The sequence below is a fragment of the Orcinus orca genome, chromosome 8 (genome assembly GCF_937001465.1).
Source record: "Orcinus orca chromosome 8, mOrcOrc1.1, whole genome shotgun sequence".
Lineage (NCBI taxonomy): Eukaryota > Metazoa > Chordata > Mammalia > Artiodactyla > Delphinidae > Orcinus > Orcinus orca.
Genome location: NC_064566.1, coordinates 23,519,370 through 23,544,985, shown reverse-complemented (window position 1 = coordinate 23,544,985; position 25,616 = coordinate 23,519,370). Strand labels below are relative to the sequence as shown.

Sequence of the window (25,616 nt, the reverse complement as noted above, 5' to 3'; positions counted from 1 at the left end):
TGTCCACTTCATTTAGTTGTTTTTCTGGGGTTTTATCTTGTTTCTTCATCTGGTACATAGTCCTCTGTCTTTTCATTTTGTTTGTCTTTCTGTGAATGTGAATTTTGCTCCACAGGCTGCAGGACTGTAGTTCTTATTACTTCTGCTGTCTGCCTTCTGGTGGATGAGGGTATCTCAGAGGCTTGTGCAAGCTTCCTGATGGGAGGGACTGGTGGTGTGTAAAGCTGGGTGTTGCTCTGGTGGGTAGAGCTCAGTAAAACTTTAATCCACTTGTCTGCTGATGGGTGGGGTTGAATTCCCTCCTTGTTGGTTTTTTGGCCTGAGGTGACCTAGCACTGGAGGCTACAGGCTCTTTGGTGGGGCTAATGTCAGACTCCGGGAGGGCTCATGCCAAGGAGTACTTCCCAGAACTTCTGCTGCCAGCATCCTTGTCCCCGTGGTGAAACAGAACCACCCCCTGCCTCTGCCAGATACCCACCAACACTACCAGGTAGGTCTGGTTCAGTCTCCTATCGGGTCACTGCTCCTTCCCCCTGGGTCCTTATGTGCACATTACTTTGTGTGTGACCTCCAAGAGTGGAGTCTCTGTTTCCCCCAGTCCTGTCAAAGTCCTGCAATCAAATCCAGCTAGGCTTTGAAGTCTGATTGTCTGGAAATTCCTCCTCCCGTTGCCAGACCCCCAGGTTGGGAAGCCTGATGTGGGGCTCAGAACCTTCACTCCAGTGGGTGGACTTCTGTGGTATAATAGTTCTCCATTTTGTTAGTCACCCACCCAGTGGTTATGGGATTTGATTTTATTGTGATTGTGTCTCTCCTACCATCTCATTGCAGCTTTTCCTTTGTCTTTGGATGTGGGATATCTTTTTTGGTGAGTTCCAGTGTCTTCCTGTCAATGATTGTTCAGCAGTTAGTTGTGATTCCGGTGCTCTCACAAGAGGGAATGAGCACATGTCCTTCTACTCCGCCATCTTGAACCAATCTCTCTCTCTTTTTTTTTTTATGACTAATAGTCCATTTGTATATATGTACCACATCTTCTTTATCCATTCCTCTGTTGATGGACATTTAAGGTGCTTCCATGTCCTGACTATTGTGAACAGTGTTACAGTGAACTTTGGGGTGCATGTATCTTTTCCAATTATGGTTTTCTCCAGATATATACACAGGAGTGTGATTGCTGTATCATATGGTATCTCTATTTTCAGTTCTTTGCCCTTGATGTGGGACTTTGATGTGGGCAAAATGCATGGAACTGTCCACCATGTTGTGCTAAAGTCAGGTGGACTGAAGGTCTATGATGGAGTATGTCACAGTGTCTTCTCACTCTCTCATGGCTACAGGACCCTTTGCCCCTTCAGACCCATCATCACAACAGCTTCTGCCCTTACTAACCCTAGGGTGCTTCATCATCCCTTGTTTGTTTCTACTTATGAGCACTATGCTTTGGTAAATAACCCCTCCTTGAACCCTCTCCAATCATCCTTTGGAGTGGCCATCTGTTTTGTGCCAAAATTCTAACAGATAGAATGAGTGAGTCTCCAGAAGTGAACATAAAATGAGCTAAAATCCAGACAGCTAGACTAAACAAGGCCTAGTATTTCTACAGCCACCCACCATGCACATATCTGCTCCTTATTGAAATGTTCAGAGCCACAGAATCAACTTTCTGGCTCCTCAAGATCCAGAGACTTTGAGAAAGCACTTTTCATGCCAAGGAAACACATGATTTCTTTTATTTTCTTTAATTTTTATTGGAGTATAATTGCTTTACAATGGTGTGTTAGTTTCTGCTTTATAACAAAGTGAATCAGCTATACATATACATATATCCCCATATCCCCTCCCTCTTGCGTCTCCCTCCCACCCTCCCTATCCCACCTTTCTAGGTGGTCACAAAGCACCGAGCTGATCTCCCTGTGTTATGTGGCTGCTTCCCACTAGTTATCTATTTTACATTTGGTAGTGTATATATGTCCATGCCACTCTCTCACTTCATCACATCTTACCCTTCTCCCTCTCCATATCCTCAAGTCCATTCTCTACGTCTGTGTCTTTATTCCTGTCCTGCTCCCAGGTTTTTCAAAACAATTTTTTTTTTAGATTCCATATTCATGTGTTAGCATGCAGTATTTGTTTTTCTCTTTCTGACTTACTTCACTTTGTATGACAGACTCTAGGTCCATCCACCTCACTACAAATAACTCAATTTCATTTCTTTTTATGGATGAGTAATATTCCACTGATATATGTGCCACATCTTCTTTATCTATTCATCTGTGGATGGATACTTAGGTTGCTTCCATGTCCTGGCTATTGTAAATAAAGCTGCAATGAACATTGTGGTACATGACTCTTTTTGAATTATGGTTTTCTCAGGGTATATGCCCAGTAGTGGGATTGCTGAGTCATATGGTAGTTCTATTTTTAGTTTTTTTAAGGAACCTCCGTACTGTTCCCCATAGTGGCTGTATCAGTTTACATTCCCACCAACAGTGTAAGAGGGTTCCCTTTTCTCCACACCCTCTCCAGCATTTATCGTTTGTAGATTTTTTGATGATGGCCATTCTGACTGGTGTGAGGTGATACCTCATTGTAGTTTTTATTTGCATTTCTCTAATGATTAGTGATGTTGAGCATCCTTCCATGTGTTTGTTGGCAATCTGTATATCTTTGGAGAAATGTCTATTTAGGTCTTCTGCCCACTTTTGGATTGGTTTGTTTGTTTTTTTGATATTGAGCTGCATGAGATGCTTGTACATTTTGGAGATTAATTCTTTGTCAGTTGCTTCATTTGCAAATATTTTCTCCCATTCTGAAGGTTGTCTTTTTGTCTTGTTTATGTTTTCCTTTGCTGTACAAAAGCTTTTAAGTTTCATTAGATCCCATTTGTTTATTTTTATTTCCATTTCTCTAGGAGATGGGTCAAAAAGGATCTTGCTGTGATTTATGTCATAGAGTGTCTGCCTATGTTTTCCACTAAGAGTTTTATAGTATCTGGCCTTATATTTAGGCCTTTAATCCATTTTGAGTTTATTTTTGTGTATGGTGTTAGGGAGTGTTCTAATTTCATTCTTTTACATGTAGCTGTCCAGTTTTCCCAACACCATGTATTGAAGAGGCTCTTTTCTCCATTGTATATTCTTGCCTCCTTTATCAAAAATAAGGTGACCATATGTGCGTGGGTTTATCTCTGGGCTTTCTATACTGTTCCATTGATCTATATTTCTGTTTTTGTGCCAGTACCATACTGTCTTGATTACTATAGCTTTGTAGTATAGTCTGAAGTCAGGGAGCCTGATTCCTCCAGCTCCGTTTTTCTTTCTCAAGATTGCTTTGGCTATTTGAAGTCTTTTGTGTTTCCATACAAATCGTGAAATATTTTGTTCTAGTTCTGTGAAAAATGCCAGTGGTAGTTTGATAGGGATTGCACTGAATCTGCAGATTGCTTTGGATAGTATAGTCATTTTCACAATGTTGATTCTTCCAATCTGAGAACATGGTATATCTCTCCATGTTTGTATCATCTTTAATTTCTCTCATCATTGTCTTCTAGTTTTCTGCATACAGGCTTTTTGTCTCCTTAGATAGGTTTATTCCTAGGTATTTTATTCTTTTTGTTGCAATGGTAAATGGGAGTCTTTCCTTAATTTCTCTTCAGATTTTTCATCATTACTGTATAGGAATGCAAGAGATTTCTGTGCATTAATTTTGTATCCTGCTACTTTACCAAATTCATTGATTAGCTCTAGTAGTTTTCTGGTAGCATCTTTAGCATTCTCTATGTATAGTATCATGTCATCTGCAAACAGTGACAGGCTTTATTTCTTCTTTTCCAGTTTGGATTCCTCTTATTTCTTTTTCTTCTCTGATTGCTGTGGCTAAAACTTCCAAAACTATGTTGAATAATAGTGGTGAGAGTGGACGACCTTGTCTTGTTCCTGATCTTAGAGGAAATGGTTTCAGTTTTTTACCATTGGGAACAATGTTGGCTGTGGGTCTGTCATATATGGCCTTTATTATGTTGAGGAAAGTTTACTTTTTGCCACTTTCTGGAGGGTTTTTATCATAAATGGGTGTTGAATTTTGTCAAAAGCTTTTTCTGCATCTATTGAGATGATCATATGGTTTTTATCCTTCAATTTGTTAATATGTTTTATTACATTGGTTGATTTGCATATATTGAAGAATCCTTGCATTCCTGGGATAAACCCCATTTGATCATGTTTTATGATCCTTTTCATGTGTTGTTGGATCTGTTTGCTAGTATTTACACATGCTTTCTTTTAGCGGTAGCATGCAAATTTATTATTAAAAATTTTTTTCTGTATGACTTTGAAATATCTCAGGAACAGAAGTTTTTTTTTAAGGAAATGAAAATCATATAATGTTTAATTCCCTGAAACTAGCAACATTGACATCTATCATTCTGTGTGACTGCCCAGGATATAAACCTCTTTGCTATGTATGGAGAATTTCCCACCTTATGACTCTTAGTAGAAAGGAGAGACTACTTCCCAGACTCCTCTGCAACAAGGAAATTTGCATGTGACTCAGGCTCTACCACTCAGACACACCCATACGTGGCATCCACCAGAGAGAGAGCTAGTGAGGCAAAGAGGCAGGAATCCTTGTAGCAAAGATGGTGGCAGCAGGAGCAGCTTCATCTGTTTCCTCAAAGCAGCAGTGTTTCAATGAGAGCAGCAACGTTCCATGCTCAGAATTGGAGGCAGAAGCAGCACAAGTGGTGCCGAGCATTGGCAGTAGAGGTGTCTGGTTGTGACCAGTCTGGGCATGATTTTGGATGTTGTCCAAAGCTGTGTAGATTCTAATCCTGGTTCATTGTCCCTTGCAGCTTTTTGATTTCAGATGTTGTCCATGGATGTGTAGGTTCTAACCTTGGTTCATTGCCCCTTGCAGTTTTTCGATTTGTGATGTTGTCCATGGATGTGTAGGTTCTAATCCTAGTTCATTGGCCCTTGCAGTTTTTTGAGCTAATCAATACCTTTTAATAAATTCTCCCTCTTCCCTCCCTTTTTTTGCTTTAATAGCCAGAATCCATTTCTGTATTTTGTAAATAAGTATCTTCAAATATGAAGGAGGGTTTCATTAATAGCCTTTTATAGATACATAGTATTTTATAAAAATAATTATTGGAATTTGTAGTAGAATTAATGAGTAAAATAAACAGTGTTAGAAATTCTAAGTGCAAAGTTGTCTGGTCCACTAAATTTAAACAGCTTTACTGCCTGCCGGGTGATCATTTATATCATATGTGTCTGTATGTATAATGTGTACATGTATATGTATGTGTGTGTATATATATCACAAGTACAAAATTATGCATTAGTGAGGTCCTCCTGTATGAAAGAAGACTGTAGGCTATGAACGGTGTACTATTTAGAGCACACACTGATTGGGAGTGTGTCCTCCTTTTTGGGAGAATAAAGAACTTCAAGTGTTAAAGGACTCACAAAGATGATAATGGTTGGGTCCTCAGACTTCCTTACTTCATTCCATCATTTATTTTGTGCCTCTTTGAGATATCATATCCAATTCTCCCACTTTCCCTATAAATCCAATGTGTGTGTGTATATGTGTGTGTGTGTGTGTTTGTGTGTGTGTATTATTTTAGGTCATTCCTCCTACGGAGACTTTCCTGCCTCCATCTCATTGAGCTTTACTACTCAGTCACAGATGGCTGGAAGTCCCTCTCTCTTTTGGAAATCTCCCTTCACTAAAGGATAAAATAGGGAGAGGTCAACGTAGTGCCATGACCATACATGATACTAAATAAATATTTGCTTCCACATGCCAGCTCAAACCCAAGTATTAAATTCTTCCTCACCCAAACATTCTCCCCTCTTCCTGTTCCTACAGAGTGTCTTGGTTGGATTGCACAACTAAGCAAACTCAATCTGAATCTATTGAAAAACAAAGTAAGAGTCATCAAGTATAAAGGCCTATGTGCCTTCATTTCAACTCAGTTATATACTCAGTTGTTGAGTGGCTAGTGTTTTCTAGGGATGACACCAGTGATTGCTGTTGTTATTAAGGGGGGATTTAAAAGTCTGGACCAGTGGTTCTCAGAGTGTGGTCCCTGAACCAGCAGTATCAGCTTCATTTGGAAATGTATTACAAATGAAAATTCCCAGGCTGTACCCCAGACCCTACTGAATCAGAAACTCTGGGGGTGGGGCCCAGAAATATGTATTTGAACAAGTCTCTCACGTGTTCTGGTGCACACTCAATTTTGAGAACACTTGCTCTAGAACAATGGCTCTTAATTCTGTCTGCCCTTAGTATCACCTGGGATGCTCTTTCAAAATAGCAAAGGCCGGGTCCCACCACTGACCAATTGAATCACAACCTCTGGGGGTAAGGCCTAAGCACTGGGAGATTTCAGAAGCTCCTCAGTTACTTCTGTTGAGCTGCCAAGGTTGGGGACCAATGATCTAAAGGCTCACATTCAGTATAGTCATGGAGCTCTAATACAAAGCAAAGTGGGACAGCATTTTAGAATAAAGATACTAAAACAGGCTATAGATAAGTAAGGAGTAATCTGAAATAATGCTAGTTGCTGTAACAGATACACTTCCAAAGCGTTGGTACCATAACATTTATTTCTTTTACTCCTGCAACAGCCTAGTGCGAGATCTGCAACTCTCTGCTTCATGCAGCTGCTCCAGAGACCCAAGCTCCTTCCATCTTGTGGCTCCATCCTCCTCTAAGTCCTTGGAGTCTTCCCCATTCAGCAGGTGGATAAGGAAGGAGAGTAAGGACCTCAGGATGTATGGCCCTCACCAAACTTCATGGGAGGGTGTGAACCCAGAAAGAAGAACCTGAGAGAGCGTTAGCAGGCAGCCCTGCTGCATCATCTGTGATTTTCCTCAAGGGACTGTCATCAAACATCTTGAACAAATGAACTGCAAGTTTGTAGGAAACACATGAACTCTGCATTCCCATCAGTTATATATGGACTTCCCATGCTTTTCCAAAAGAAGGCAAATAAAGAAGTTATATAGGGACTTCCCTGGTGGCACAGTGATTAAGACTCTACGCTCCCAATGCAAGGGGCCAGGGTTTGATCCCTGGTCACAGAACTAGATCCCACATGCATACCGCAACTAAGAGTTTTCATGCCACAACTAAGGAGCCTGAAAGTAAGGAGCTGACGAGCCACAACTAAGGAGCCCTGGAGCCGCAACTAAGGAGCCCACCTGCTGCAACTAAGACCTGGTGCAACCAAATAAATAAATAAATATTAAAAAACAAAAAAAGAAGAAGTTATATAGTTGGATCTCCAAGTTGGATAACTTGACTCCGGAAAAAGTGTGAATATTTTGAGGACACAGTGAAAACAGCAGATTTTGAGGATAAAGTCACAATAAAGGAAAGAGGAGGAGGAGACTGTTAGAACCTTCCAGATGTCTTGAAGAAAGTAGTTTTACAAGTCTAAAAATAACTGAGATATTTGGATAGGACGACAATCTGACAACTATGTCTGTGAATGTTTCCCTATACACATTTATGTTTATTCAGTCAAGCTCTCCATGTATCGTGGGATGTGCCGTTTCTCAGCTATGATAATCACTTGGCATCAGAATCTGCCGGAGGGTTTGCGTGAGTTGCCTTCTGGGTCATGTAGTGGCAAGTTGAGGGCAGCCATGATGGGCTGTGGGTGGTTAGGAAAAGGCAGTGGTTCTATGGGAGGCTGGTAGAGTTATTTACAAAGCTTTAGGTATTTTAGGCAAACCATTCTAAAACTGACTTTTTCAAAGATGCGTCAACAGAGGTTTCAAAACTGGCCAGAAATGATGGTTCCTGGCTCTAATGCAAGTTAGCTACATCTCCTGGAATTACAATCTAAAGTGTTCCTTCATTCATTGATTCAAGAAAAGTATAGAGAGAAGCTAATGTTTGCCAGAAACTGTCATGCCCTGGGGATGCTCCAGTGATCAACACAGAATGTGCACCCTGCTTTCCCTGAGCTTGCGTCTGGTAGGGATGGTATATGAGCAACTGGCTCTTATAGTGCAGTATGATAAGACCTTTGTGGAGTCTTAGAGGATGTCCAAGGTGGCACTGACCTAGTCTTTGGAGGAAAGGGTGTATTGGTCTGCAAATAGCAGACTCCATCCCCTCACCTTGACCTCTCCCCAGGGAGGGGGAAAGAACAGTGGCTTTAACAACTAAGAAGTTTATATTTCCAGAAGCAGGCAGTCCAGGTTTATATGGCAGCTCAAAGATGCCATCAGAGCCTTTGCTCAGTCATTCTTGGCGTATGGATTGTGTCCTCATGGCTGCAAAATGGCTTTTAGAGTTCTAGGCGCAATTCTGCATTCCAGGTAGTAAGAAGAGGAAGATCAGATGGCAAAATGCCAGATGAATCTGTTGGAGGTTTTCCAGAGTCTCAATCCAGCACCTTCTTATCTTTTTGGCCACAGCTGTGTCCCATGGCTACGCTAGATGCAAGGGTGGTGAGAAATGTAGCTTTTGCCTCAAAACTTCGCCAAGTCAGGCTGAAGTGGACTTGCGTTCATCAGGAAGAAGGCAAAGTGGCTACAGGGAAGGCGATTCCAACCACTTGTCCCAGGGGCCAGGTTACGTAGAGGAAGCAGGCGCTGTATTCCTGGCCACTGTGTTGTAGCCTCCATGGGTTTTGCTTTTGTTTTTGCAGCTCTCACTGCTCTAGCAGTTGCAGGTGATCACAAGGCAGGAGCAGGTACGGGGACCTGCTGAAGCCTGAAATCGTTTCCTCCGATTCCCCCCATTTCGGGCAGACCCACCTGCAAGCAGGCTGGGTGTGCTCCATGTTGGTTGCAACAGGGAACCAGACAGATTCCCCTTCCCCGAGGCTCCGCATTCAGTGAAGACGTCAAAAACACAACCATTCCCATTTTAAGCATTTCACTGTTTTTACACATTATATTAATTCCTCCCAGCAAACTTGAAGGGAAAGCAAGTATGTGGTCTCATTATAAGGATAAGGAAACAGAAGGCCAGAGAGGGTGGAGACTTGCCCAGGGCCACACTGCAGGTTAGGGGCAAACACTGGACCAAGATGCTGGGCTTGCGCTTCTCTCCTGTCCAGAGCCAGCTCCCGCCCTGGTGTGGATGCCTATGAGCTGCCCACATTCAGCAGGGTTGAGCTGAAAGCCTGGCTCAGGTAAGCAGGAGGATTGGAGAAGGAGGACGGACGAGCTGGGGGCCGCAGGCATCAGAGCCGTCAGCCATGGTATCTGCCAGCTTTGCTGATCGGTCCCCACTGCGCTGGTCCCCTCCAGTTCCTGCAGGGGAGACGGTGGCGGCTTTCCTTGTGGTCATAAGCTTCGGGAAGGTGCTCCCATCCTTGGCCTTCTAGGATGGCGCCTCCCTGGACAAGTTCCCCCTCTTTTCCCAGTCAAACGCCGCTGGTTCTTTTCCCTTCGCAGAAGACCTGGGAAAGTTGGTCTTATTCTCTTCAGTCCCTTCTTGCTCTCAGTTCCTGTGGAGTCTCCTTGGCTGTAAGCAGGCTTCAGGGCTGAGCCGCTCTGAGCCAGCCTTGGGATGGAACGGCCCTGGCCTTCTCCCAGCACTCTCACTTTCTCTCCCTTCCCTCCCAGCCGTGGCTCTGGCTGTCTCCCCAACCCTGTCCAGTCCTGGCAGCCACGATCTCGATGTTAGTTGCTAAGAGGAACTTTCACACTTTCCCCATGGACCATGCCTGGGCCCTAAGCTCAGGACCAAGCTGGGTCTCCACGGAGTCTCACGAAGACAGCTGTGTGGACGGGATGCGCGGAGCTGTCCCTCTCATCACCTTCCCACAGTCTGCAATGCTCTCCCAGCTCCTGCGAGGCCTATGCATGACTCAGGATTCAGTTCAAGTTTATCTCCTTTGGCAGGTCTTCCCTGCCCCCTGCCCCCTCCACCGTCACAGGCTCACCAGTGTTGGAGGATTCCCTCCCCAGGGCCCACGGGTCTCAAAGCATTGACCCCCGCTGCAGTGTACTATCTGTGTATATGTCTTCTTCCTCCCTCCCTCTGAGTGTTAGATCCTTGCATTCTCTAGATCTAAACAGTGCCTGGCACTTAGTAGGCCCTCAACGCATACCGGATCAATCAAGGATGCATTATGGTGCAGGATATTATGAAAGCATGTGGGAAAAGCTTCTGTCACCTTCTTGAGGTACCTTAAGCTGAAGCAGTTGCAGAGAGGGAAAGAAATAATCATAGTGTGTGTTTGTTGAGCACTTAGTATATGCCAGGCATGATCACAGGCTCTTTGCAGGTCCCTGAATCTTTACAACAACCTCCATTTTGCTCATTAGAAAACAGGCACAGAGACGTTAAGTAACTTACTCAAGGTCCCACAGCCAGGAAGTGGTGGAGGAATTTCAACAGTGGAGCTCAGGCTGTTAACCCTTTACCACATGTGCTGCATCTTTAGTGCCAGCTCCCCACCCTCCCAGCCAAGCAAGAGCCCTCATGTGTATTAATTAGACTAAACGACAAGACACAGCCTTCCCAGCCCTTGCCACTCATCCCTGTGCCAATGTGAGAGTGAGAGGCAGAAGGGAGGGCTGAGGGCCAGCTGCGGGGGAAGCTGGGGAGACCTCTGCAGAACAGGTGCGTCCTCGGCAGCCTGGGACACAGCACTCATGGCGGAGGAGCTGGGGCCCTTCCTCCACAAGATGGGGCAGGGAGAAGTGGCTGCGTGGAGACCCACATCAAGGCGGGAAAGGTGCCAGGGTGTCCCCATCACCCGAGGAGAAAGGTGACTCCTGTTTATCAGTCAAGGGTGAGCTGGGAACAGCTCTCAATAACACAGCACTCTGGCTTTGGGAGCAGAGCTGGTTGCTTTCTCCTGGCAGAGCTAGGAAATAGAACCACCCAGGCAGGGCTCGCTGTTACCCACGAATGTCTCCTTCCGTTCAGGTGTTGCCACAGTCTCTGAAATGCCACCACTGGCGAGAGATTTGGAAACCTTATCCCTTTCTGTTCTTGCAAGATAAAAAGAGTTCATGTCATTTTAGAACTTGTCATGAAAAGCTTTCAGATTCCCTATCTCAGTTGAATCTCCCAGGTTGGCTATAAAGCCCGAGGGCTCGCAGTAGCTATTGAGGCACTCAAGTGATGCGCCTGTTTGACTCGTACACAGACTGCCTGAATCCCACTTCTGACCGGCTACAGAACCTGGGCAGCTCACCTGCCCTCCCACTGCCTCAGCTCTCTTTGCCCATAAATGGGGTGATGATAGTACCTACTCATAGAACTGTCAGGACTAAATAAGTGACCGATGTGACATGTGGCATCATGCAGCATCATCTGGCACGTGGCAAGGGGTAATGTAAGCATCAGCTGTTATCATTATTCTGTTTTATAGGTGAGGAAAAGTGAGGCTCAGAGAGGTGAAGTGACTTTCCCCAGGTCACACAGCCAGTTGGTGGCAGAATGAAGATCCAACCTCTGTAACTTGATCTTCCAACTTCTCCTGGGATGTTTGGTAACCGGCCCAGGAGATGGGCTAGAGGAGAGCAGAGCCATGGTGCTCTCAGACTTGATTGTTTGGGCTTCCTCTGCATTTGTCACTACCATGTGAAGATGTGGTAAGACCCACCCTTTATGGGACAAGAGAAGCTGTCCTCATGGAGGTGCCCCTTCGATGTATGATGGCATTTCCTGTGGTATTTGGGCCCTTTGGGGAAGCATAAATTAGCTAATGTCTAAGAAGCAGGGGGCCCCAGCCAGGGCACTGGGCAGGCACTGTAGTCCTGACGGTATGTGGCATAGGGGCAGTGTTCTGTCTAAACAAAATTGTCCCTGAGCTCCGTGGCCCTGGGGACAAGACCCACCATTCCCTGGGCTGTACTCCTCGAGAAGGAGGTTGGGAGGTCTAGCTGGCAGGCAGCTCTCACGGGCTAACCCAGAAAGGTGGCTTGGTCTCGAGGACATTGGCACCGTAGCAGGCAAGTGGCAAAAAAATGTCAGTGAGATATACGTGTTTGAAAGACAGCACTAGGCCGTGAGCTTTCCCGGACGGCGTGGCTGAGACTGGAGAGCTCCCAGAGGGCCACCTGGCCTTTTTCTGGCTCTTGCCCATTCTCCACACGTCGGGCCGTGGGCACGTGCTCTGCAGGGCCAGCTGTGAGGCTGGGGTCTGCTGTCTGGTCCTCCCTCCCTTGTGCGTACGGGGGACCCGGGGGGGCCCTAAGCCGGAGCTGCTGCCCCAGACTGCAGCAAAGCCGCGCCGTGACTACTGCCCTCAGGCCCGAGCTGGCTTAGGCTTCACCAGAAAGGAAAACGCCCCCTCCTTGTGCAATGGGTGCAGCCTCTTCTGGAATCTTCCACAAGCCAAGCCTGACTGAGTGTGGGTGACCGGGGACCCGGGCACTTGTCTATTCATTTTGTATCCTTTTAATATTGTTGTTACAGAAGTAAACACCCCCAAAGTAGAAAAGTTAGAAAATATGGATGACAAGAGGCATGAAAACCATCCATAACGCTGCCTTCCGGAAGTAAGTCTGGTTTACTTTTCCTTCCAGTCTTTTTTCTGTGTCCACATGCGTGTGCACGACGTGCTCCTTATTCAAATGAGAACATAGGATGAACTGTGCCTGGGGAATCCGATTCTTCTTCATTTCACACAGTAGGGGTGAGCACGTATCTCTGTCCGAACACATTTTTCTTTGCCAACATGTTTCCTCACTATTTGTTTTCCCTAAGCCCTCTTTCAAAGGTGTTCAGCACTTGGTTTGGGTCACAGGTCCCAACTGGATCCCAGGATCCGGCCCTTTTGAGCTAAGTGTGCCAGGGCAGGCCCTGTAGTTTTGAGTAATGGAAAAGCCCCAGGCTGGCTGTTTGCAGCAAGTGTTCGTGCCCAGCCCTGCCCTGACTCATGGGCCATCTTAGACGAGTCACTTCACCCCTCTGGGTCTCAGTTTCTTTGCCTATGAAACGGGATGGCTGGTTTAAGGGCTCTGCCAGCTCTGAAGTGCTATGACTAAGCAGCTGGAGACTCACAGGATTCCAGAAGACTCTGGGAGCGATGCTGCTGAGGGGGAGTTGCTTCTTCCTGGTGAGTAAGCCAGAGTCTGGGTCTAGGCGAGCCGAGCTGGGGGTCTCCGTCTGGAAGATCTGAAAGCCCCTCTGGGGTAGTCAGTGCCCTGTGCTATAGTTCCCAGGGCTGGGTCCTCCCCATTGGCTCACTCCCCACCCATGTGGACAGGGAGACGGCAGCTGCTCCGGTGCCAGCGCTGACCTCACAGCTCCACCACTTCTTGGTCATGGTATTAGTAGCCAGAACCAGCGGCCAGCAGCTGCTAGTTACATCTTGAAATACAAGCCACGTGACCCGGCAGGAAGCCAGTGCCAGCCAGTGCTGGGGCCACACTGCAGAGCTAGTGGGATCCAGGAAGGACCTAGGGAAGACACCTTGGGTGGGCAGGCCTTCTCCACCTCCCTTTTCCTACCACTGCCCTCCCCCCTTCCCTCCCTCCTTTGCTCCTGGAGCAGCAGCTGGCTTTTGTCATTTGGATTTGAAGAGATCCTGCCGCGAAACTTTGGAGGCCAAGGCAACTGCTGTGTGGAGGCTTCAAAGGGGCAGGAACATTATAAAATATAAGCTGCAGAATCCTTCTCCCGGAGGCATGGACCGTTTCCCTGGCACATTCCCTTGCAGAAATAATAACAATGACAACAATCATAGCAACGTTGCTACCATGTAATGAGCGTTTGCTAGGGCTAGGAGCCAAATGTTCACTTGCTTCCTCTTATAATGGGTAGTCGTCGTTAGATTGCTCCCCAGAGTGAGGTGCCGCTATTATTATCCCCATTTTACAGGTGATGACATGGAAGCTCAGAGGTTAAGCAATTTGCCCAAGCCTCTCCAGCAAATGCAGCTGGACTCAGGACTGTCTGACCCTGCTCTTCTGCCTCCTTGAATTTCATGCCTCCATTGGTCAGAATCCTTCCACCATAGTTTCAGCTTTTTCTTTGTAGGCAGCGATTTCCAGAGACTTCACAATTCTATTAGTTCTGGACATCTATGTGCCAGGTCCTGTACTCACCAAGGGTGTACCCCAGATATGTGAGGCTTGGTCCCCAACCTAGAAGTTTAAATCATCATTGATGAGACAAAGGGTATAGATCCTGCAGTCCTAGGATGCATTTGTCTTTTTCATCGCATCGTGGAAAGAACATGTGTTTTAGGGCTGTGCCTACTGCAGTTTGAATCCCACCTCTGCCACTTACTAGCTGGGTTGCTCTGGGCAAGTCTTTTACCCTTTCTGTACCTCAGCTTCCTCATCTATGAAACCGATTTTATAGGTTGACTCGTAAGCATTAAAGAGACTATATGTAGAGTACTATCATATAGTATGTGCTTAATAAATATTAGCTATTGTTATAATGACTGAAAGAATAGGGTCTTGAGTCAGATAGCCTGGGCTTGATCCTACCTTCTCCACGTACCAGTTATATGACCTTGAATTGTGTACTTTTGCCACTATATTCCTCAGTTTCTTCCTCTACGAAATGGGGGTGATAATAGGATTGTTGTAAGGAGTAAATGAAAGCGTACGTATGTATCAGAGCAACAGGAGGCATCTTAGCAAATATTAAGTAAGTACCTTAGGAAATACTGACACATATTAATTGCTCAATATATGCTGATTTTTATTATTAATTATTTTTACTTTATTACTAGCATCATTTTATTTTTAGCATTATTATTAGTCATCCATCTGATTTACAGATTTAAAATCCCCTCACTGATTCTCCTAGATGACCGTATTTCTATCCATGGCACGACACATTAAGATCGTCCAAATTGACAACTTCAGAATCACTGAAAAGTTTTCTTTCCCCGTCTGCTGTCATCTTGTCAATTCTTTCTGGATTGTTTCTTCCATCAAAGATCTCCTTTCCATTCCCACTGGCTTCATACCTCGTCAGTCATGTCTACCTGATGTGAATGCAGCTTTTCTTCTGGGAGCCATTATTGATGCGGGGAGAAGAAGACATGGTGGCAGCGGGCACGTGGCCCTTCCACATCCACTCCCCTCTGCTTGATTATTTCCGATCTACACATGCAAATAATTATGCCCTGAACTTAGTTCTATCTGCTCCCCTGCTGGAAGAACAATCAATGGTTTCCCATGTCTTTTACTTTATATACAGATTCCTGAGGTTGAGATTCAATATTTTCCACAGGCTGGCCCAAACCTGCCAGGAGTCACTATTGTTGACTCTCTACCTGGCATGTAGATTATGCAATTACTTTATACCCTTCATAGTAGTTCACCTGTCATTGATTGGTTCAGGATTGGGCGGCCCTAAGCCACTTCACATCAGTGAGATGTGATGAGAGATTTGCTCAGGGCTTCTGGGAGAGAGAAACTTCTTTTTCCTCTCTCCCTTTCAATGTGAACAACCTGTTCCCTGGATGCAGCTGGCAGCCATCTTGTAGCCATGAGAACAGCCATGAAGAGGGCAGTGTCAACACAGAGCAGAGGAGAACCAAGAGAAGAACAGAGAAACAGCATGGAGCCCTGGTCAAACTGCTTCTGGAGTTCCCCTGGCTCCGGACCGCCTGCCTCTTGGCAAGAGAATATGGGCGGCAATGATGTTTGCCACTTTCAAGCCTGGCCCCTAAAATGACCCCTGCAGCTTCTGCTGTCTGGCTGAATGCAGAGGCCCAAGTGGAAGACTCTGTGAGGGCTTTAAGGCATGGCCAAGCCACCAGAGGCAAGAAACCTGGATATCTGAGTCACTGTTTGAAGGAGAACTGCCCGGGAATGCTGCCCCACCAAGAACATCTGCATTGAACCTCGTATAAGAACAAAGTAAAGTCCTATTGTGTGAAGCCACTAAAGTGTTGGGATTGTTTGTTGGTTAGTGAACCCTGCCTGATACGGGTTATAAAGACAGGGTTTAGCAAAATCTTGGGGCATAGGTAGCTGACAGTTCTATCCAGATGATCAGCAAAGGACAGGTTAAAAAAACCTTTACCTGATGACCAGGAGAAGGATAGCAAGTAGAGGCCTTTGCAGTGGAATGGGTCACCCAACTGAGAAGGGATGGTTAGCTCAGTTTCCTAATGTTGGCTGCGAACGGCATGTGCTGGGCAGAGGCTGGGCGGTCTCTGGACACTGACTCTACTCCTGTTCTTGGGGTCCCACTTGGGCCTATTATATAATGGCCCTTCTTTTAGGTCCCATAGACCTCCTCCCTCTTCTGCCTTTCATTTTGACAGATGTTACCAAACCATCATCCACAAAAACTAAGCCCATTTGAAGTCCCATCAACTCTTTATGGGTTGGGGGTGAGTGCCTATTTCATTCTGTACTATCCAGCACTGCATATTCTGAAACTTTAATTTTGAAAAACTTTTACTGTGGTAAAAAACGCATAACATGAATTTTATCATCTTAACCCTTTATAAATGGACAGCTCAATGGCATTAAGTGTCTTTGCATTGTTATATAGCCAATCTCCAGGACTTTTCCATCTTGCCAAACTTAAACTCTTTACCCACTAAACAACAAGTGCCCATTCCCCCCTCCCCTCTCCCCCTCGCCCCGGCAACTGCCATTCTACTTTCTACCTCTATGAGTTTGACGACTCTAGGTGCCTCACGTAAGTGGAAGCATACAGTATTTGTCTTTCCATGATTGGCTTATTTCACTCAGCTTAATGGTTTCAGAGTTCATTCATGTCACAGCACGTGACAGCTTCCCTTCTTTTTAAGGTGGAAAAATGTTTCATTGTATGCATCTACCACATTTTGCTTATCCATTCATCCATTGGACACTTGCGTTGCTTCCACCTTTTAGCTATTGTGAATGGCGCTGCTATGAACATGGGTATGCAAATATTTCTTCAAGATCTTGCTTTCAAGTCTTTTACTTATACAACCAGGAGTGGAATGGCTAGGTCATATGGTAATTCTATTTTGAGTTTTTTGAGGAATCACCATACCGTTTTCCATCGTGGCTGCATCATTTTACCTTGCCGCCAACAGTGTGTGAGGGTTGCAAAGTCCCCACACCCTTGCCAGCACTTGTTGTAGTAGCCATCCTAGTGGGTTTAAGGTGACGTCTCACTGTGATTTTGATTTGCATTTCCCTAGTGGTTAGAGACATGGAGCATCTTTTCATGTGTTTTCTGTTTAATCTGCTTTAGCTTTTTATTTCCATTTTTTCATTCTATTTGGAGATCAAAGAGGAACTTTCTTCCCAATGGTGAGATGTCTCCACTTCTCAGTCTTATAAGGACTACCCCAACTTGGCAAACAACTGCTCAAGTCTGCGATGAGTTGCATCTCAGTGGTGGTGGTAAAGCTCACATTCATGATCACCACGCTCACCAGAAGCAAGGTTTACACAGCACTTTGTAGTTTACACGATATCTCACTTGATCATCACAGCAGCCTTGCAAGGTGCAGAGGACAGATGAGGAAATTGAGGTTCAGAGATGAGAACAGAGAAATAGAAGGAAACTAGCTCTTTAAAATCATAACCACTGAAACAAATGTCTAGTGATGCACAACACACATGTCTGGCCGCCTACCCAACATCCGTTCTCTCCTTTTCCTTTTGTCAGAGCCCGATTTTGTTGGGGTATCCACCTTATCTGGTCATAACTCCATGAGTAGGTCTAAAACAGTAATGGTGGTTCTAGCCTCTTGCTTAGAGATTGGTTTCACAGTGGCCAATACAGTGTGAGGGGGATTTTAGGAAAGATTTCTCATCTAAAATAGTAAAGCAGGGACAGCTTGGTCTCTTCTCTTTTGCTCGATGCAGTGATTCCTGGACGGGATGCCTGGAATTTCAGCATCGATCTTAGGAACACAGGTGGGACCAATTTTAGGATGAAGCCTAAATTCTGGGATGACAGAGCAGAAGGAAACTTGTTTCAATATCACCGAGTCATTGTTAATACCACATTAGCATTTTCCCTTGTTGTAATGCGAAATAATAAGCTTCCCAAATGTAAATTGGGCCAGTTTGAACTGGGATTGTTTTGTTTTGCTTATTTGTTTCTTTTTGGTTTTCTGTTTTTTGTTTTTGTTTGTTTGTTGTTTTTGCTTCTGACCTAATCTTATTCTATGGTGGACAGAATTACACATCGACAGGAAAGCAAAGTGAAACATGAATCAAGAGCCATGAATGTCAGAGCTGCATCCCCATGTCAGGGCGCCCACACTAGGCCAGGGGCTAAGGGGAAGGTCAGGGGAGAAGGCAGGAGAGAGTGGGTCTAACCATGTGGTCATAACCGCAGGTTGTTTGTGAGACATACAGCACAAGGTGCAAATGGTGAGATGGAACCTGTTCTCATTATGTCCAGCAGGTCAGCTGGACATAATGAGACACAAATATTGGGTCCAGAAAGAAACCTGTCATTCCCTGGCCCAATAGTTTCTTTCTTTTTTTTTTTTAATTGAAGTGTAGTTGATTTACAATGTTTCAGGTGTACAACAAAGTGATTCATATATATATATATATATACACATATATGTCCTTTTTCACATTCTTTTCCATTATAAGCTATTACAAAATATTGAAAATAGTTCCGTGTGTTATACAGTAGGTCCTTGTTGTTTATCTGTTTTATGTGTCATAGTTTGTATCTGTTAATCCCAAATTCCTAACTTATCCCTCCCCCTGCTTCCCCTTTGGTAACCATAAGTTTGTTTTCTATGTCTGTGAGTCTATTTCTGTTTTGTAAATAAGTTCCTTTGTATCGCTTTTTTGTAGATTCTACATATAAGTGATATCATATGATACTTGTCTTTCTCTGTCGGACTTACTTCACTTACTGTGATAATCTCTAGGTCCATCCATGTTGCTGCAAATGGCTCAATATTTTCATGTGGAGGAATTTCAGCTAAAAATACTCCTGGCCTCTCTGATCATCCTTTACCCCGTCTTTTCTGGCCAGTGAGTTTGGAGAAAAACCAAACATTCTCCACTCAGCCCCTCCCTCTTCCCCTCTTTCAGACCCTGCAGCGAGGGACCATTCTGGGCTTCCATCCACTCTGTGGCAAGTGGAGGAAGCCTGAAGGTTTTTGGAGGGTATGCTGCAAGTTCGCTTCAGAGGGCAGTGTTAGAAAGCTCTCTCTGACCACATATTTAAAACAGATTCTTTTCTTCAGCTTTTCCTAGTAATAAAGCTGCTATCTTGATCTCCATCTATCTGTCTCCTGAATATATTTCTTCTTTAGTTCTGAACTCAGGAAGGAATATGAAAGACATTATTCATTAGACCCCTAAATCTTAACCCAAACCACAAAATCAAAATTGTTAAGTATTTCATTTAATACAAAACCTCACATTACATCTACTAGTCTACTGCTCCTATGTTATATTTCCTGCAGGATATGGAGGGACAGGAATGTTTTAATATGCCTGTTGTGATCTGGAGTATGTTTTCCAAAGTTAAGAGGGCCAAGGTCTCACAAAGGTCTTTAAAGAGCCTACAAACAATAAAGGATGGCGAGGGTGTGGAGAAAAGGGAAACCTGTTGCACTTTGGTGGGAATGTAAATTGATACAGCCACTGTGGAGAACAGTATGGAGGTTCCTTAAAAGACTAAAAATAGAACTATCATACGACCCAGCAATCCCACTACTGGGCATATACCCTGAGAAGACCGTAATTCAAAAAGAGTCATGTACCACAATGTTCAATGCAGCACTATTTACAATAGCCAAGATATGGAAGCAACCTAAGTGTCCATCGACAGATGAATGGTTAAAGAAGATGTGGCACATATATACTATGTGATATTACTTGGCCCTAAAAATAAACGAAACTGAGTTATTTGTAGTGAGGTGGATGGACCTAGAGACTGCCATACAGAGTGAAGTAAGTCAGAAAGAGAAAAACAAATACCATATGCTAACACATATATATGGAATCTAACAAAAAAAATGGTTATGAAGAACCTAGGGGCAGGACAGGAATAAAGACACAGACATAGAGAATGGACTTGAGGACACAGGGAGGGGGAAGGGTAAGCTGGGACGAAGTGAGAGAGTGACATGGACATATATACACTACCAAATGTAAAATAGACAGCTAGTGGGAAGCAGCCGCATAGCACAGGGAGATCAGCTTGGTGCTTTGTGACCACCTAGAGGGGTGGGATAGGGAGGGTGGGAGGGAGACGCAAGAGGGAGGAGATATGGGGATATATGTATATGTATAGCTGATTCACTTTGTTATACAGCAGAAACTAACACACCATTGTAAAGCAATTATACTCCAATAAAGATGTTAAGAAAAAAATCAAGTAAGGACAGAGATTTGACTAAAGTCTCAGACTCAGGACAGACAGGAGATGTGTGTAAGGAACAGGTGGCAGTGCTGAGAGGTGTGTATGAAATAAGAAGTTCTAAAATAATTTGACCTGTTGGATGATTGCAAACCAGGCTGTGTTTTCCTCTAAGAAAATACTCTGGGTTTCAACCACATGATGTTGAGTCAGCTGAGTCTAAAGGTACAGAAAAAATAGTGTTAGTAGTAGCAGCAGTTACAGCAGCAGTAGTGCTAGTACCAGCTAAGATATATGGAATGTATGTTATTTTATTTTATTCCATTATTTTATTCAGTCCTCACCACAGCCCTATGGATTAAGCATTATATTAGCTTTGTTTTACATTTGAGGAAATTGGGGCTTAGAGAGATGAAGTAGTTTGTCCAAGATCACACAGCTAGCAAGTACCAATTCCCATTCCTGATAAATTTTCTGAGGAAAAATTTGATGGAAGCAAAAAACAGCATGTATAAGAATTTCCATTAGAATGTTTGATATAATTGTGACCAGACAAAGCAACTTACATGGACATCAGCAAGGAAATAGTTTAATAAATTATGCTACATCCAATCAATGGAATGCTAGATATAATTTTAAAAGAGTAATTCTGGAACTCTCATTGAAAAATGAGCACTAGAGAATTCAGTGCTAAAGGAACAAAGAAGAAGAGAAAATGGTGTGTACACCGTGATGGCAAACAGTGTAGGAAAAAGAAAGTCTGAGCACGTGTGATCAAAAACTAAAAGGAGGCTTCCCTGGTGGCGCAGTGTTTGGGAGTCCGCCTGCTGATGCAGGGGACACGGGTTCGTGCCCCGGTCTGGGAAGATCCCACATGCCGCGGAGCGGCTGGGCCCGTGAGCCATGGCCGCTGAGCCTGCGCATCCGGAGTCTGTGCTCTGCAACAGGAGAGGCCACAACAGTGAGAGGCCCGCGTACTGCAAAAACAAACAAACAAAAACTAAAAAGAAATATCAAAAATAACTTTTAATAACAAAAAGATTGGGATTTAGAATCTTTTTTTCTTTTTACCAAAATTATTTTCAGGGTTGCAGAGGCACTACCTTGTCAATAAAAGCAGAACAGATCTGAATGGAGCGCTGTAGGCAGAACTACATGCTTGTGCCATCAGCTAGTTTGTTGGCGGGGGAAGCGTCCCTGGGAATGTTGGGGAGAGCTTGATACTTCTGAGCTCCATCCGACTTGCATGTATTAGCCTGATCCTAGGTGTCCTTTTAACTTGAGGCAGACGCTGAAATCCTGAGCACAGGTTTCTATAAGCATCCCACAGGGAAGGGAAACTTTGATTCTGACTCCAATCAGCTAGAATTCTGAAACTCCATGTAGCAGGGAGGTTTTGCAGACTGCCCAAAGTACTGGTGACATCACTGAGTCGTGGGTGGAGAAAGGCATGGGAGAGAAGGTGAAGACCATAAACTTTTCTAGAGGAAATGAGACGCAAATGAGTAAAGGGCAGGAAAGAGAGAAACAAATGCTGAGGTGTTGGGTGGTAAGTGACTTTCTCAAATGGTTAAGACAGGAAAAGGCAGGCCAGTAACCCAGTTTCCTCAGTCCACAGAGGCCCTCATTGCAGTAGAAAGAACAAGGGCTTTGGCATCAGACAAGGTTCCGTCAGTGGCTCCACTGCTGTGTGACTATGGGCAGGCCACACTTAACCTCCCTGATCCTCAGGTTCTCTATCACTAAGTGGCAATAGCCATTCCTACAGCACGGAAGTCACTGAGACATCCTGAAATCACCCTTCTCCCAGTGACTGCTCTATACAAAACTGGGACTTTGTCTTCCATCTCTCTCCACGTGGAGATGGGGACTGTATAGTATATTCTGTGCCCTCCGTGTTTATCCCATGAGCTAACTTCCGGTCATTCTGTCTTTCTCCCCAGCAAAGGACCAGAGAAGCCTGTCCTGGCTTCCCGAGGGAAGAGAGAAGCGTAAAACAGGCTGTGCCCTAGAGCCATCCTCTGCTCTGAAGGTTAGTTTCCAGATTGCGTGTGATGAGAACGGAAACACATGAAAGACCTAAACCAGGCCGCCAGGGGCCAACACTCTGTGGGTGGGGAAAGAGAAAGGGACAAAACCCGGCTGACAAGGTGGCAGATGGGCAGACCAAGGTGGTGGGAGCGAGACTGAAGTTTCAAGAAAAGGCATAAATGTGGTTGGTGGGAGGGGAAGCCAGCCAAGAGGTAGGAATGAAGGGAAACTGGGGAGATGATGAACAATGAGGATGTGAGGAGGAAAGGGGGAAAGTGAAAGGGAGACAAGTCAGGGGGAAAACAGAAGTTAAAAGAAGATAGAAAGAGGGGGGAGTGAGAAAGATGAGACGTATCTGAGAAATCGATAGAATGCCCATCATTCCCGTGCATCCCACAGACGTCACCCACCTCTGCCTAGCACAGGGGCACCATGAATACAACGTAGAGGGGAGCAAGCTCCGGTCATGGGACATGGGGCAACTTCTCCATGAGATGAGGCAATGCATATGCCACTGTTGGTTGATTTGTCGGTGGAGATACATGACCCCCTGTTCTGGGGGTTCCCCTCCTCCACAAGACTAGGCCGGAATAAAGAAAGTTTTCCAGTCTTGAATAAGAGCAAGCCATGTCTTGCCAGTGCCAACTATCACTGGCATGGCCCCATCTGGCCTGGGAAAGGGGCAGTGGTTGCTACTGAGAAGCCAGATTTGGTACAATTGGAACAGAAGCCAACGAGGTCTTAGGTACAGCCTCTTTCTGGGTTTTCCCTCTGGTTTTTCCTGAGAATTTTCCTCGTCCACATCCACCTGAGCCAAACTTGCTGGGGAAGAATGATCTTCTCAATTCATTGACCCAGCAACAAGAGTGACTGATAAGGCTTTACGAGTTTAGATGACAGATGCTGGGGCATCAGCTGGCTGGCAGAAGAGAGGCTGACTGGACCTTCTCTCAGGATGTCACCTGGTGGTCCTGCCTCCTGCTTCTCAGGTTTGACAGCCTCCTGCGCATCCCTTTCCAGAGGCTGCCTGTCCGGACCACTTACAGCACTTGTAAGATCGGACCAGATCACCCTCAGCCCCATTTCTCACAGACTGGGGTGAAGATGGGCAGGATTTCCCTTCCAGTTCTACTGCAGGCAGAACAGCTCCAACCAGCGTGTGGAAGAGACTGCCCTCGGGACCAGGGCATTTCCCTAGAGATGAGGGGAAGCCACTCAGCATGTGTGTGTGCATCTTTTGTGCACACACCTGAAGAGACCAGTTATGCTTACTGCATATTAATATGTTTTTAAAATATGATCGTTTTATGATTCAAAAGTTATATATATATATATTTATAATGCGCATACAAACATCTAGTCGAGACAATTTTAAATCACCCATAATGTAATAATAATATTGTGGTTATGTTATTTTAAAGAGCTTTTATCTTTTAGAGACACATTCTGAAATATTTACAGATAAAAAGCCATGATGTCTGGGATTTGCTTCAAGATAATCCAGTGGTGAGGAAGGAAGTAGGAGGTGCAGACAGATAAAATAGACCATGACTTGATAATTGTTGACGCTGGGTGATGTGTACATGGGAATTCATTATACTTTTCTCACTATATGTTTATTTATATTTATGATTGAAATTTTCTATAATTAAAAGTGTTTTTTAAAGATTTCCACCTTCCTTTTGTGCATATGTATCCTTCCATTAAATCTTCATTGCCTTGTTTGGAAAAAAATCACCAATAATCTCACCCCATATGCTTCCAGCGCTCTTTCAATACAAAGATATACAAAGAGAGAGACTGTACTCTATTGGGATTTGTAACAATGTGTTGAAAATAAGACCTTATTTATTTGGTCAATATTAATATTTGCACACTCTATTTCTTTTTTTATTGAAGTATAGTTGATTTACAATGTTATGTTAGTTTCTGGTGTACAGCAAAGTAATTCAGTTATACATATATAGATTCTTTTTCATATTCTTTTCCATTATGGTTTATTACAGGATATTGAATATAGTTCCCTGTGCTATACAATAGGACCTAGTTGTTTACCTATTTTATATATAGTAGTTTGTATCTGCTAATCCCAAACTCTGAATTTATCCCTCCCTCACCCCCTTTCTCCTTTGGTAACCATAAATTTGTTTTCTATGTCTGTGAGTCTCTTTCTGTTTTGTAAACAAGTTCATTTGTGTCACATTTTAGATTCCACATATAAGTCATATCATACGGTATTTGTCTTTCTCTTTCTGACTTACTTCACTTAGTATGATAATCACTAGGTCCATTCATGTTGCTGCAAATGGCATTATTTTATTCTTTTTTATGGCTGAGTAGTATTCCATTGTGTATCTATACACCACATCTTCTTTATCCGTTCATCTGTTGATGGACATTTAGGATGCTTCCATATTTTGGCTATTGCAAATAGTACTGCTATGAACATTGGGGTGCATGTACCTGTTTGAATTATGGTTTTCTCCGGATATACACCCAGGATGGGATTGCTGGATCACACGGCACCTCTATTTTTACTTTTTAAGGAACCTCCATACTGTTTTTCATACTGGCTGCACCAATTTACATTCTCATCAACAGTGTAGAAGGGTTCCCCTTTCTCCACACCCTCTCCAGAACTGGTCATTTGTAGACTTTTTAATGATGGCCATTCTGACTGGCATGAGGTGATATTTCATTGTAGTTTTGATTTGCATTTCTCTAATAATTAGCCATGTCGAGCATCTTTCCATGTGCCTCTTGGCCATCTGTATGTCTTCTTTGGAGAAATATCTATTTAGGTCTTTTGCCCATTTTTGGATTAGGTTTTTTGTTTTGTTTTGTTTTGTTATTGAGTTGTATGAGCTGTTTGTGTATTTTGGAAATTAACCCTTTGTCAATCACATCATTTGCAAATATTTTCTCCCAGTCTGTAGGTTGTCTAGACAACCTTGCTTACTCTAGTTCAAGGATTTCAAAATTATGTTTTGTACTAACTTTGTGAGAAGTTTCTTAAAAATTTAAGCCATTGACATTTTGGTGATGCTGTTACTGCAGTGTAACCCAGACTGTCCTAATAAACTTAATACTCCATCCTCATGAGAGATGGCAAATATTGATCATTAGCATAACCATTGCCCCATCCTGGAGATGTGATAAATACTACCAACCCATCACTGAACCCTTACCCATTGATCCGTAAGACCTCAGAATCTTTCTCATCACAGTGACCTAAGCCATCACTATTAGTTAATTAAAGCTGGAAAATGAAGGGAAACCTACCAAAATCATCCTACTGCAATCAGCATAAAATCCAAATTTCCTACCATAGC

At 44.1% G+C, this 25,616-nt stretch overlaps 1 long non-coding RNA gene across 2 annotated transcripts; it reads left to right on the top strand.

Moving 5' to 3' along the window:
* The first annotated feature begins 232 nt into the window (after positions 1 to 232).
* LOC117197686 (uncharacterized) lies at positions 233 to 23,883 on the top strand. Of its 2 annotated transcripts, XR_004478485.2 has the most exons (4): positions 244 to 490; positions 6,642 to 13,054; positions 22,197 to 22,285; positions 23,305 to 23,883. It is a non-coding gene; the product is annotated as an uncharacterized LOC117197686 (long non-coding RNA). The 2 variants fall into 2 exon arrangements; XR_007478608.1 differs by lacking the exons at positions 22,197 to 22,285; positions 23,305 to 23,883 and having other exon boundaries at positions 233 to 490; positions 6,642 to 15,774.
* The last annotated feature ends 1,733 nt before the right edge of the window (positions 23,884 to 25,616 follow it).